The following is a 15,119-nucleotide window of genomic DNA, read 5'->3' on the forward strand; positions in this document are numbered from 1 at the left end:
CTGAAGATTTTTACTTTGGCTAGTCAGCTGCATGGATAAATTCGGGAATTTTGTGATGGGGGAAAGGTAATTACTACTGTTGGTTTCTTAAGATTATTGAGATATTTTTATGAAATTTTAAAATTTAATGAAATTTGTGGATAATTTAATGAAATCTTACAAATAAATTTGTTTTTCAACTTTAATTTTTAAAAATTATAAAATCTTGATATGTATCTAAAAAAGAGCAATCTCAAACTAATTGGCAAGAGCCATGACTTTTTTTTAGGGTAGGTAAAAAATTATTCATTCAATTATCATTCATTTCTATTTTTTCTCCATTGAGGCATTTTATTTACATGTATGTATTACATCTCTAGAGAAGAATTCCAGGATTTTTTCCCTCCTATGTCTTTTCGTCTTGCTTCTTCATGGTGCATCGTGCCAGCTGAAGTTGTCATGACGATGAAACCAAACTGGTGGGACAGGAGCAGATTGTTCTGCCATTTTTCTAGATCTTTGAGTTGTATCTCAAATGTGGGGCTGATCACTCCGTATTTGTTTAAACTGCCTGTGAGGTTCACAACAGTTTTCCCAGCTCTGTGATTATCAAGAATTTCAAATTTCCCAATGTAACCAGGTTTCATCATCACAGTTAGAAACTGGATGATAACTTTAGAGCATGACTTAATAAGAACCTGCCGTTTACCTCTCTTTTCAGCATTGTTAGTGCTCTTGAGAGCCTCTGCAAGGGCATTCGAGCATACCCTTATGGCGGCCCTCAAAGATGGTGGAAAGACCATTCATTTCGTTTTTAAGCAGACTGTTTTGCACATTGTACTTACTCTTTTCAAGTGTGTGATATACCAATTTACTCTTCAAATAGTGGTGGAAACAGTTTCCTTAGCTTTTTCTGATGTTTTATTAGAGAATATTTGCACAGTTAATATACTTTTGCATTTATAAATATATCCAGATTCTCGATTCTACTTTTAGTTTGTGATACTGTGTGTCCTGAGACGCTGTTAATATAGTTCCTTTAATGATACAGAATTTCTCTGCATGCAGATCTTTCATGTGGGCAGTTCTCTTCTGTTGGCATCATATTTAATACTGTAACAGCAACTCCATAGCAAAAAATTCAGATTGATGCCATGAGAACAAGGCCATACATTGACTGAATGTATCACTCTTACACTGATTGGTTTGGTATTGTGTAAACATGGCATGTTTCTAAGAATTTGAACAAATGAAGAGAATTTAATAAATGTTTGTTGCCATAGGAAACCAGCAGAAACCTAATTTGTTTTTTTTTTTAAACCAGTTTTTTAAAAAATAGATAAATAAAATAGGGATGCTTGGGTGATTTAGTTGGTTAACCGTCTGCCTTCGGCTCAGGTCACCATCCCAGGGTCCTGGAATGGAGCGAGGAGCCTGCTTATCCCTCTGCCTGCCTCTTCCCCTGCTTTTGTGTTCTCTGTCTGTCCCCTCTTTCTCTCTCTGACAAATAAATAAAATCCTTAAAAACAAATAAATAAATCAATAAGACCATTTTTAAAAATCTGGTTTCTTTCTTTCTTTTTTTTTAAGATTTTATTTATTTATTTGACAAACAGAGGTCACAAGCAGGCAGAGAGGCAGACAGAGAGAGAGGGGGAAGCAGGCTCCCCGCTGAGCAGAGAGCCCGATTCAGGGCTTGATCCCAGGACCCTGGGACCATGATTGGAGCCGAAAGCAGAGGTTTTAACCCACTGAGCCACAGGTGCCCCTAAAATCTGGTTTCTTTTTAAAATATGAAATCCCAGAAATAGCTATTTCCAAAAGATCTTATAGGAGTGAGGCCTCCCAGATTCTAGACTAGGTCCTATTATTAAGAAGATAAACTCAGGGCACCTGGGTGGCTTAGTGGGTTAAGCGTCTGCCTTAGGTTCAGGTCATGGTCTCAGAGTTCTGGGATGGAGCACTGCACTAGGCTCTCTGCTCAGTGGGGAGCCTGATTCCCCCCTCTCTCTCTGCCTGCTGCTCTGCCTACTTGTGATCTCTCTCTCTCTCTGTCAAATAAATAAATACCCTCAAACAGCTGTTTGAGGGTAGGCAACATTATACCCATTTTACAGATTAGGAAAACCGAGGTTCAGATAGTTTAGGTAATTTGCTCTAGATTGCAGAGAGCCAGGATTTAAATCCAGGTCTGACTCTGAAGTCTAAGCTTTATTCTACTAAAATATTTTGCCTTCTCATTTTTCATCCAAAAGACAGAAACGATAATACTTGTCTGGCCTCATTTATAACTCTGTGTGTGTGTGTGTGTGTGTGTAACAGAGAAATTGTTGAATCACTATTGTTCATCTGAAACTAATACAGTATTTTGTGTCAACTATGCATGTCAACTATACATAGATTTAAGAAAGGGAAAAAAAAAGTGCCCTGCATTTTATTTGGTCATAAATATCATCACTAAGACCTTAATGGTTCTAGGGTAGGTCTGGCCTTCAGATGCCCTTTGAAGCTGGTATTATCATGTTATTTCATGAATGAGAAAAACTATGTTTGATGACAATAGGTGACTTGCCCCCAAACACATACTAGATCGCATTGCCAGGCTATGGACCCAGGTCTGTGTGATTTCCAAGCCTCCTTTCTAATCACTAGTTTAAACTGCAGGACTTTCATGCCATTATTGAGCAGTAGTGGGCCCGAGGGGAAGGAAGAAACTTATTGTGCAATTATTTGTTGAAACATTTAGATGTAGAACTGGGGTTTACTTTTGCTTCCTTGACATTCTCATGTCTTTCTCATGCGCATTTTGTCTTAGGAAACAACATTCCTCTTTTGTGGAACAAAATCAAGTTTAAAAGACTGATATTCTTCAGGCCCTCTGTTCAACAGATATGCATTAACTACCTATTACCTACCAGGTGCTGCAATATGTACTGGGATCACGAAGATAAGAAAATTATTGGATTAATATAATGACATTCCTATAATAAAGATAGGTACTAAGTGCTGTAAGAACACAGTCAACTGAGTGATTACTTTGAATGTATTTTGTCTAAATTTAAGTCTAATGCAATTTCTTTTCTGTGTTTAAAAACTAGTATTGCCATATAATTTATATATATGTAATATATAATTTAACTAATTTAATATAATTTAACTAATATGTAATTATAGTTTAACTAAAAACTTACTTATTTAACATCCTTATTTTTATATGTGTATAGAAATAAAAGAATAAGCATTTGTTTACACTATTTCAAATTTTAATGACTGTTGTGCATGTTCCCTGATGGGGGACTGAACAAGCTAACCAAAATGTCAAATATCTTTGCTTTTTGTCTGGTTTATATAAAATCAGTGTCAGAGAAAGAACACCTGATTGGCTCTTGGTGACATCACAGGAATTTCTGGGTGGGTAGTCAGTGCAGTGGTCATGGAGAGCAGAGCCCCGTGTCAGTGTCATGATATTTAAACATGCCCAGTGGGTGACTGATCTTGGACTTGTGCACAGAGAGATGGCCACATCCAATGATTGGTATCAGTGAATAGTACATAAGTTTCTGTAGGCTTGCTTGACTTTATCACTTATCACAAACATTACAGTGATTTATGTGATTTCATAATATTATTATAAAACCATTTTAATTATGAATTGTTGGTTAAAATTTGAATCAGCAGTGAACCTGGAAAATAGTAATAATACAGATGGCATGAATTAATTATGACTTACTAAATGCAGTTTAGTAGAAAAAATAATTTCAATTTAGGGCCCAGGGAAGAGACAAAAGGTGGTTTGAAGTTTGGAAACCAAGAGATTGGTTCATTTGCAGTCCCCAATTTTCCTTCTGTTTCTCCTACTTTTCTTACAACCTCTGGGCTTAATTTAAGACTCATCTGAAGGCTTCTGTGTAGTAGTGGAATTTAATTAGTTCCTTTTCTGAATCATTATTGTAGTATATGTTTCTGTGGAAAGATAGTATAACTTGAAAAGTAATTGACATATTCTCAACAGAAGCCAATGAGGAAGTTCAATGTCAATTTAAAATCAAAAATTTCTTGTGCTACTGAAAAGTACTATAGTCCCACCAATTCTCATTGCTTCTTGTGTATCTGATTCCCACATATTTTCAATATATTCCCATATATTTTTGAAAGATCCTAGTCCTGCCAGAATTTTCTCGTGGATCGTGTCAAATATTTTTATGTGTAATGTGTTAACATTAACAACTTGTCTGCATATATTATTTGGTTTCTTTGAACAACTGCCAAATAGATGATCCTATCATAGTTACTTGTGTAAGTAGAGCTTGAATGGTCCTGATTTCTCACTATTCCATTACTTATGAAGTGTGTACATGTGTTATGTATGCTACCTGTTTTATGTGGTACCATGGATCAGAGCTAGGCAATAGTAGATGAAGTCAACATTTAGAAATTACTTGCTGAATTTAATTTGAATTATTCAGATAGGAAAAGTTATGTTGGGAAATTGAAGAAAAGCAAATTTTTCAGACAAAATGTATAATCTTCCCATACTGTTTTGCTATATAACCTTTTAAAAAATTTATTGAGGGGGCTTCTTGCTAGCTTAGTCAGTAGAGCATGCAACTCTGGATCTTGGGGTTATAAGTTCGAGCCCCACTTTGGGTGTAGTGATTACTTAAAAATAAAATATTTTAAAAAATTTTAAAAAATGTTTTGTACTAAAAATTAAGAGAGCTTGTTGAATAAAAATCAAGGCGCATCATGACATAACTCTAAGAAAGCACTTTTGGTGGGAATGCAAGTTGGTGCAGCCACTTTGGAAAACAGTGTGTAGATTCCTTAAGAAATTAAAAATAGAGCTTCCCTATGACCCTGCAATTGCACTACTGGGTATTTACCCTGAAGATACAGATGTAGTGAAAAGAAGGGTTATCTGTATCCCAGTGTTCATAGCAGCAATGGCCACAGTTGCCAAACTATGGAAAGAACCAAGATGCCCTTCAACGGACGAATGGATAAAGAAGATATGGTCCATATGTACAATGGAGTATTATGCCTCCTTCAGAAAGGGTGAATACCCAACTTTTGTACCAACATGGACAGGACTGGAGGAGATTATGCTGAGTGAAGTCAAGCAGAGAGAGTCAATTATCATATGGTTTCACTTACTTGTGGAGCTTCAGGAATAACATGGAAGACACTGGGAGATGGAGAGAAGTGAGTTGGGGGAAATTGAAGGGGGAGACAAACCATGAGAGACTGTGGACTCTGAGAATCAAACTGAGGGTTTCGGAGGCAGGGAGTGGGGGGTTGGGTGAACCTGGTGGTGGGTATTAAGGAGGACACATATTGCATGGAGCACTGGGTGTGGTGCATAAACAATGGATCTTGGAGCACTGAAAAAATAAAAAAATAAAATAGAAAAAAAAGGAAAGCAGTGAAAACAGCACAATTTTTTGTGGTAAAATTAGTGTAAGATTTACCATTTTAAATATTTTTAAAGTGTATGCATGCTTTGGTGGCTTTTAGAATATTCACATTTTTTTAAATTGAAGTACAACTAACATAGAGTGTTATATTAGTTTCAAGTATACAATATAATGATTCCACTATGTTATATTACTCAGTGTTCATTAAGGTAAGTGCCCTCATAATCCTTTCACCTGTTTCACCACTGCCCCCCTCCCCATCCACTTTCCTTCTGGCAACCACCAGTTTGTTCTCTATAGTTAAGAGTCTGGTTTTTGGTCTCTTTTTTCTTTGTTCATTTGTTTTGTTTCTTTAATTCCACATATGAGTGAAATCATATGGTATTTGTCTCTCTCTGATGGACTTATTTCACTTAGCATTATACCTTCTAGGCCCATCCATGCTGTTGCCAGTGGCAAGATCTCATTCTTTTTTTTTTTTTAATGGCTGAGTAACATTCCTGAAACATTCACATTTTAAATGTCCATGAGTATTCACTGTAGTCCAAGTGCCATTTCAAAGGTGAACATAGAAACTAGTCTCTCAGACAACCACCAGACCTACCAAAACACACAATCCCAAATTTTTGTAGGATACTCTTACTCTCCACCTTGGTACTAACCAGCCACTCTTGATTAGCACGAATGGCAAGAATAATTTGGGAGGATCAAGGTGGGGGCAGAGGAAAAGGAGATTTTTAAGGATCAGATGGTATTGTAGAAGATAGGTCCTATGGTAGGGGTTTAGACACTGTTTCCATAGTCATACTATATGAAGGGGAAGCTATAGTAGAGGTGTAAAGCCCCTCTTATGATAGCCACCAGTCTTGGAAAACCCTGGAATTCTGTCTTTATTTTAGGTAAAGACTAATTGAGGAAAGTCTTAATGTGTTATGGGGACTTAGTTTTTTTTCCTTAAGGGAGATGTTATGTCTTACATAATGTACCTGAGGACAAAATTGTTGTATTTTGTCTCTGGAAACTTTATGTCTCTTTTGAATCTTATTATTTGTTACCTGTCAATGATCTACAGAATGTTCTGGAACAAAGAAAGGTATCATCTACATATTGAGTGAGGATTGAATTACAAGGGAAAGTCAAATCCTTTAAATTTACCTTTAAAGTCTGGAAAAAATATGTAGGTCTCCTGTAAATCCCTGAGGTATAATAATCCAAATGTCATGATTTTCCCAGGTTAAGGCAAGTAGGTGTTGGGAATCCAGGTGGAGGGGTATACGAAAGAAGACAGAACCCAAGTCAACAACAGTGAAGTAAGTAGTGTCAGGGAATATACAAGTGAGTAGTATAGTATTAGGAGTTGGGACTAATGGGAACCTAGATTTTACTATTTTATTTATGGCCTAGAGATCTTGAGTTAATTTATCTTTTCCTGTTAGACCTTTCCATAGACAGTGTAGGGGGATAGGGTTTTTTTTCAAGGAGCCCTTAAATTATAGGCCTGAGACTTTCAATTTATTCAGGTATTGAAGGATATGTAGGTAGCTTAGGGAGGGGCGTATTGGAGTCTATTTGCCTTTTAAGGGCTTGGCTTCCCAGTAAATCCTACGCCTGTTATCCTGGAGCTCAAAGAAACTCAGGAATGTGAGGACTGCCAAGGGCTTGTGGAAGTTTGTGTGTGTGTGTGTGTGTTGTGTGTGTGTGTGCACAACACACACAACACACACACACACACACGCCCATAGGAAACTGGAATGATCTATCACAACATATAGAGGGCGAAGATGAGTGGAGGAGGTTATTTAGATGTCAAGTGTTAGTCCAGTGGTAAACATATTATTAACATAACATTCCAAGAAAGCCTCTGCATAATAGATTAATGGAGGTTGTGGAATGTAACAAAAAGACTATGTTGGTCATCTTGGGATCCAAGAAATAGGAAAAGGGATTTAGAAAGGAGAAAAGATTAAGGTAAATCATGTTATTCCCCCACTGAGATTATTTGGCCATACTGAGGGATGATGGTGGGAAGATGTGAGGTGCTGAGGATGGAGTAGGTGACTCCAATGTCTAGCAGAAAGGGGGGCATGATACCTATTGACCGAGAATATTATTTCACACAATGTGTTTGAAGTTATTTGAGGACAGACAAGAGCATATTCCTGGAGGGGAGTCATTAAGATTTTTCAGTTAGTTGACTTATTTTTTGGACAAACTTGAGCTCAACATCCCTTGCAACATCTACAGATATCCTGGTCAAGAGGAGCTGCCTAATCTAAGGTGGCTCAAAGATCTTGGGATAATTTCCTTCAAGTTGTTTCAGTTGGAGAATCATCAGTTTATGTTGTATAGTCTTAGTTTTATCAGTTTTTGCATTTTCATGGTATTATACTGAAGTATGGCTCTCAGAGAGAGGGACATTTTGCCAATAAATACCATGTAGAGGAGCCAGGAAGAATCCCACTTGATAATTTTTTCATGAGATCTGCTGAGAGAACAGCAATTATTCAACTTGCTGCCCTTTTTCAAGGTGGCCCAATCATTTTCCCAGGCTTAGAACATTCCCCTAGATGGAAGCTTGGTGCCAAGCTGTCCTCCAGAATGTTTTATTTAAGCCTCATGGTAACTATCAATCAAAAGCCTAGAGTAGATACACAAAAGACAGAGAATGAAAGCAGATCACTATGGAAAATCATCAATTCACAAATGAAGACAGCAAGAGAGAAAGAAAGGAACAATGGAACTATAAGATCGCCCGAAAACAATAAGATGGCATTAGTAGATCCTTATCTATCAATAATTACCTTAAATGTAGATATATTAAATTCTCTAATCTAAAGGCATTGAGTGGTTGAATTGACTAAAAAACAAGACCCAACTACATGGTACCTCCAGGAGACTGACTTGAACTTTAGAGGCACACATAAGTTCAGAATAAGGGGATAGAAAAAGTTATTCCGTGTAAATGGGAACAAAAAGAGAGCAGTGGTATCTTAACTTATAATCATACAAATAGACTTTAACATAAAAGCTGTAATAAGAGACAAAGGTTATTAAATAATGATAAAGGGGTCAATCCATCAAAAGAATATAACAATTATAAATATATACATGCATCTAACATTGGAATACTAAGTATACTAATAATACTAATTAATAATATTATTTATTTATACTTATAATATATGTATTATATTTATAATAAATAAAACTAATTAATACTAATTAAGTAAATACTAACATATCTGAATGGAAAAATAGACAACAATACAATAATAGTGACTTTGATATCCCATTTTCCAGCAACAGATCATTTAGACAGAAAATCAGTAAGGAAACATTGGACTTGAACTATATTTATTTTTTTTATATATATTTTTAAAGAGTTGTTTTTTCCCTTAAGATTTTATTTATTTATTTGAGAGAGAGAGAACACAGAGGGAGAGGGACAGGGACAAGTAGACTCCATGCTGAGCACCAAGCTGGATGTGGAGCTCAATCCCAGGAACCTGAGATAATGACCTACCCTGAAATCAAGAGTCAGATGCTAACCAAGTGAGCCACTCAGGCGCCCTGAATTGAACTATACTTTAGACCAAATGGAATGAATAGACATATATAAAACATTTCATCCCACAGCAACAGTGTGCACATTCTTCTCAAGTGGACATGGAACATTCTCCAGACTAGATGATATGTTAGGTCATAAAACAAGCCTTAGTATATTGAAGAACATTCAAATTATACAAAGTATCTTTTCTGAACACAGTGATATGAAACTAGAAATCAATAACAAGAGGAAATTTTGGGAAATTTATAAGCATTTCGAAAGTAAACAACACACAACTGAATAATCAGTGGTTTAAAGAAGAAAATCAAAGGGAAATTTATAAGTATTTTAAAATGGGGTTGCCTGGCTGGTTCAGTCACCAGAGCATGCAATTTGATCTCAGGGTCCTGACTTTGAGCTCCACATTTGGTGTAGAACCTACTTAAAATTTTTAAAAAATTTCAAAGAAAGGAACCTAAAACAAATGAAAATGGAAACAACACATCAGAATGTCTGGGATGCTGCAAAATCAGTTCTTAGAAGGAATTTTATAGTGATAAATGCATATATTAGGGGTACAGAAAGATCTCAAAAAATCTAACTTTATACCTCTAAGAACTAGAAAAAGAACAAATTGAGTCCTAAGTTAGCAGAATGAAGGAAATAACAAATGTCAAAGCAGAGATTAATAAAGTAAAACCGGAGAAACATTAGGAAATATCATCAAAATCCAGAGTAGGTTTTTTGAAACAATAAACAAAATTGACAAACCTTTAGATAAAACTAAGAAAAAAGAGAAAATATTCAAATAAAAAAAATCAGAAATGAAAAAGAAAGCAGTATATTTGATTCCACAGAAATACAAATGCTCATAATGACTAGTAGAACTATTATAGGATAACAAATTGGATAACCTAGAATAAATGGAGAAATTCCTAGAAACATACAACCTACCAAGACTGCATCAGGAAGATGTGGAAAATGTGAACAGACCTTCAACTAAGGACATAGAAGCAGTAATCAAAAACTTCCCAACAAACAAAAGCCCAGAACCAAATGGTTTTAGTGAGAAATTCTATCAAACATTTAAACAAAAATTAATGCTGATTCTTCTCAAACTCTTCAAAAGCATTGAGGAGAGGAAAATATCCAAACTCATTTTTTAAGCCTGGTATTATTGGGGCACCTGGATGGCTCAGTGGTTTAAGCCTCTGCCTTTGGCTCAGGTCATGATCTCAGGGTCCTGGGATTGAGCCCCGCATCAGGCTCTCTGCACAGTAGGGGGCCTGTTTTTCCTTCTCTCTCTGCCTGCCTCTCTGCCTACTTGTGATCTCTCCCTCTCTTTCTCTCTCTCTGTGTGTCAAATAAATAAAAATAAAATCTTAAAAAAATAAGCCCAGTATTACTTTGATAGCAAAGCCAGATGAAGATACTACTAGAAAAGAAAACCAGAGGCCAAAGTCCTTAAAGAATATAGGGCATGGATTGCGTGGAGCACTGGGTGTGGTGCAAAAATAATGAATACTGTTATGCTGAAAATAAATAAAAAATAAATAAATTTAAAAAAGAATATAGATGCAGAAACTGTCAACAAAATACTAACAAACTGAATTCAGCAATATATTAAAAAGATCATACAACATGATCAAGTCGGATGTATCTCTGGAATTCAAGGATGATTCAACATATGGGTATCAATAAATGTGATGTATCACATCAATACAAAGAGAGATAAAAGCAATATGATCACTTCAGTAGAAGCAGAAAAAAACATTTGGCAAAATTCAACAACCTTTTATGTAAAAACTCTCAACAAATTTGGTAAAGAAGGAAAATACCTCAACATGATAAATGTTTTATATGACAAACACATAGCTGACATCATACTCAATGGTCAAAGGTCAAAGGCTTTTCCTGTAAGATCAAGATCAAGAAAGGGTGTTCACTCACCACTCCTATTCAATATAGTATGTGAAGTACAGACCAGAGCACTTGGTCAAGGAAACAAAATAAAAGATAAACAAATAAGAAGGGAAGAAATAAAATTCTTTTTGGAGATATTATTTTCTTACATATAGAAAATTCTAAAGAGTCCTCCAAAAAATACCTACTAGAATAAACAAATTTAGTAAAGTTGTAGGATACAAAATTGACAGATATCACTTGTGTTTCCATATAGTATCAATGAAATATCTGAAAATAGATGAAATAAAAACCAGTCCCATTTACATTACATCAAAAACAATAAAATACTTAGGGATTTAAATTTAACCAAGGAGTTGAAAGATCTGTACACTGAAAACTCTGTAAGACTTTGATGAGAGTAATTGAAGGAGATAGAAATAAATAGAAAGATAGCCCATGTACATGGATTGGAAGCTTTAGTATTAGTCATCTATAGATTTGGTGTAATCCCTATCAAATTTCCAGGGGCATTTTCCAGTGAAATAGAAAAGAACAATTCTAAAATTTGTATGGAACCACAAACACCCAAATAGACAAAAACAGCTTGAAAAAGGATAAAGCTGGAGGCATCATACTTCCTGATTTCAAACTATAGTACAAAGCTCTAGTAATCAAAACAATATGGTACCAGCATAAAACTAGACACATGGATGAATGGAATAGAATTCAGTGCCCATAAATAAACCCACACATAGATGGCTAATATTTCACAAGGGAGCTGTGAATACTCAATGGAGAAAGTATAATTTCTTCAATAAATGTTTCCGGGGAAACTGGATAATCACATCCAAAAGAATGGAATCAGACCCCTGACACTACTTATAAATATTAACTTAAAGTGGATAAAAACTTAAGTGTAAGATCTGAAATTATAAAATTTGTAGAAGAAAACTTATGTGGAGAGCTATTTGATGTTGGTCATGGCAGTGATTTTTTGGATATGACACCAAAGCACAAAGAACAAAAGCAAAATAAAAAACTTGGACCACATCAAACTAAAAAGCTTCTGCACAGCAAAAAGAAACAGTCAATAAAATGAAAAGACAGCTATCTATCTGTTAAATGGTCAATATCCAAAATATATGAGGAACTCATACAAATAAATAGCACAAAACTAATAATCCAATTAAAAATGAGCAGAGGACCTGCACAGACATTTTCCCAAAGAAGCATACAAATAGTCATTTTGTACACAAAAGGATGTTCAACCTCATTAATCATCATAAAAATGTAATTCAAAACTACAGTGAGCTATCACCTCACATTTAGACTTGGCTACAGATGACTCTGAAATTCACAGGTTATCTTGCACAGCAGATAGCAGCATGATTTAATAGGAGTTGTTTTACAATTAATCTTAGGTTCTCCTAGTAGTGACTGGAAGATGGCTATTGTTAATTAAAAAAAGGAGAAGAAGATAGTAAGTGTTGGTAAGGATGTGGAGAAAAGGGAATCCCTGTGCACTATTAGTGGGAATGTTATTTGGCATAACCACTATGGAAAATGGTGTTGAAGTTCCTCAAAAATTAAAAGTATAACTACCATATGATCCAGAAATCCTACTTCTGGGTATATATCTTGAAGAAAATGAAGTCAGAATCTCCAAGAGATATCTGCGTTCCATGTTCATTGCAACAGTATTCACAATAGCCAAGACATGGAAGCAACCTAAGTGTCTGTCAATGGGTAAAGACAATGGGATGTACACACAGACATACACACATGCAGACACACACACACACACACACACACTTGTATACAATGGAATATTATTCAGCCACGAGAAGGAAGAAAATCCCAATATTTGCTATAACATGGATGAATATTGAGGGTATTATGGTAAGTGAAATAAGTCAGAGAAAGATACTGTATGATCTCACTTATGTGTGAAATCTGAAAGGCCCAACTCCTGAATGGAGAGTAGAATGGTGGTTACTAGGAACTGGAGGGGGCAGTGTAGGAGTGTAGGCAAGAGGTGCAAACTTCCAGTTATGATAGGAATAAGTTCTGAGGCTCTAATATTGAACATGGTAACTAAAGTTAACGTCATTGTATACTTGAAAGTTGCTAAAAGAATAGTCTTCAATGTTATTACACAAAATAATAGTAATTATGAGGTGATATAGGTGTTTACTAAACCTTTTATGGTAAGTATATTACAATACATATGTGTATTACAATACATATGTGTCATCATGTTTTACACCTTAAACTTAGGCAGTGTTAGATGTTAATTGTGTGTAAATAAAGCTGGAAAGAAATATACGACAATAAAAGTGACTTGGGAGTGAAAAAGTCTTGGGATAGATGGTGGTGATGGCTGCACAGCATCGGGAAGGCAGTGTGGGCTTCTCTGGCAGCTGTCCCTGATGCTTATGTTCTGCTGTCTTGGTGGTGATTGCAGTCAGGGCAGTCTGGAGGAGGGTCTGAAAGAGAGGGCCCCACTGTCTCTCATTGGTTTTAGTAAGGTTATCATGGAGGTGAACTAACCAAGTCTCTAAGGGCTCTTTAGGCTGCTGGGGAAAGTGATTCTTAGGGAAGATTTTTTTCCCACTGCGACACATGGCATTTATTGGCACCAGGGACCTACTTCAAGTTAACAGTAGTACTTGGGCACAAATCAGCTCCTGGGGCATCTGACGGCCCTTGACCCATTGCTGGAAGATCTTGAGCAGTAGCTAAGGAATGGTTTCCCTAGTTTGTTTAGAGTCCCTCTGTTGAATTGCTAATTTGACCTCTCCACTGGTGAACTCATCCATCAAGGGCTAAAGAGAAGGACCTCTTCAAAAGCAAAAATCTTCTGTAAACAATCCACCAGCTCTTCCCAAGACCTAAGTGCTTTACTCTCTTGCAAAAATTCTGTAGCATTCCTTAAGAGTGTCCCATGGGACCCTAAGGCATTTTCTCTTTCAGAATGGCATTGTGCTCAACTGACCATCACGTTCACCAGGACAGTGTGTCAACATGCCCAGTGTCGAGGTTGTCACTGGTCAGTTGAACAACATGCCAAACTGAAATAAAGGTCGGGAGAGAAGAAGAGGTGGCAGCTCCTGAGTGTTTCATCCCCTCACCAGAGTGACACTGAATAAAAATTAGATGGCATTAAGTGCAGACAGGGATGATCATCTCATTGCTGAGGAGCCCTGAACAAAAAGCTCCTTCCTTTCAATAGATACAGGTTGTTGTGGCGCCTGGCTGGCTCAGTTGGTGGGGCGTGCAAGTCTTGATATTGTGGTTGTGGGTTCGAGCCCCACATTGGGTGTAGAGATTACTTAAAAATAAAATCTTTAAAAAGGTAGATGCAGTTTGCTGGTGGCAAGAAGAGGGAGGGCAGGAGTGGAAGTGTTAATTCAGAATAAGGGAAAGTGCCTCACTTGAGGCCATGAATAAGGATGTCTCACTGGAGGCACCTGGGAATGCAGATAATGTATATGAGCATGGCTGGGCCAGGAGGGCCCGAGTCCTTGACTGCAACTCCCTCAAGTAAGTTGCGGGGTACTGTTAAATAACAAAAACTCAACGGAGTTCATTAGAAAGACCTAATTTGCATTATTAATTGACTCGTGATTCAGGTAGCATCCCATCTAGCAAATAGAGTGGAGGTCCAAAGGGCTACAGAAAAGGCTTTTAAACGTAGGAGTGGAAAAAAGGAATTACTAACAAAGAATTCCTTGTTTTAGGCAAGGTCTCCCTCCTGAGGGGATCAGAAGAGGGATATCAGTAAATTTCCTAGTGCTGGCCAGGAAATTCCCATGTTGATTGGTTAAAGGTTACATTTCTGGGGGGTTGAAACTATAATTTAGGTATTAAGCTTGGTTACTACTTGGGGCCTTAAACTAAGTGATGCCATGTGGGGCCTGTGATTTTCTTTTTAACAGCACTGATTGTGTACTCATTGTGGTGTAGGAAGTGTGGCTTTCTCCCATGCGGCCTGCAAGGTAGAGCTTTGTAATGGCCTGTGGTCAGGCCTGAAAGGTCACACATGGGATTTGGGCCTGGATCTGGACTCATTAATACTGATGAATAGAAACAATCTATTCTTATTCAGTATATTCTCTCAAACATTCAGGTGATATTGGTAGGGACTGGGCATTATAAGTTGATTTGCCATTTAGACTTGGCTACAGATGACTCTGAAATTCACAGGTTATCTTGCACAGCAGATAGCAGCATGATTTAATAGGAGTTGTTTTACAATTAATCTTAGGTTCTCC

General features: G+C 36.7%; 1 pseudogene across 1 annotated transcript; it reads right to left on the minus strand.

The window, feature by feature from the left end:
• Window positions 1-347: 347 nt before the first annotated feature.
• LOC309856639 (small ribosomal subunit protein uS8 pseudogene) lies at window positions 348-782 on the minus strand (annotated as a pseudogene). The gene has a single exon. The product of its transcript is annotated as a small ribosomal subunit protein uS8 pseudogene (transcript).
• Between the last annotated feature and the right edge of the window lie 14,337 nt (window positions 783-15,119).

Source organism: Mustela nivalis (assembly GCF_964662115.1).
Source record: "Mustela nivalis genome assembly, chromosome: X".
Classification (NCBI taxonomy): Eukaryota; Metazoa; Chordata; class Mammalia; order Carnivora; family Mustelidae; genus Mustela; species Mustela nivalis.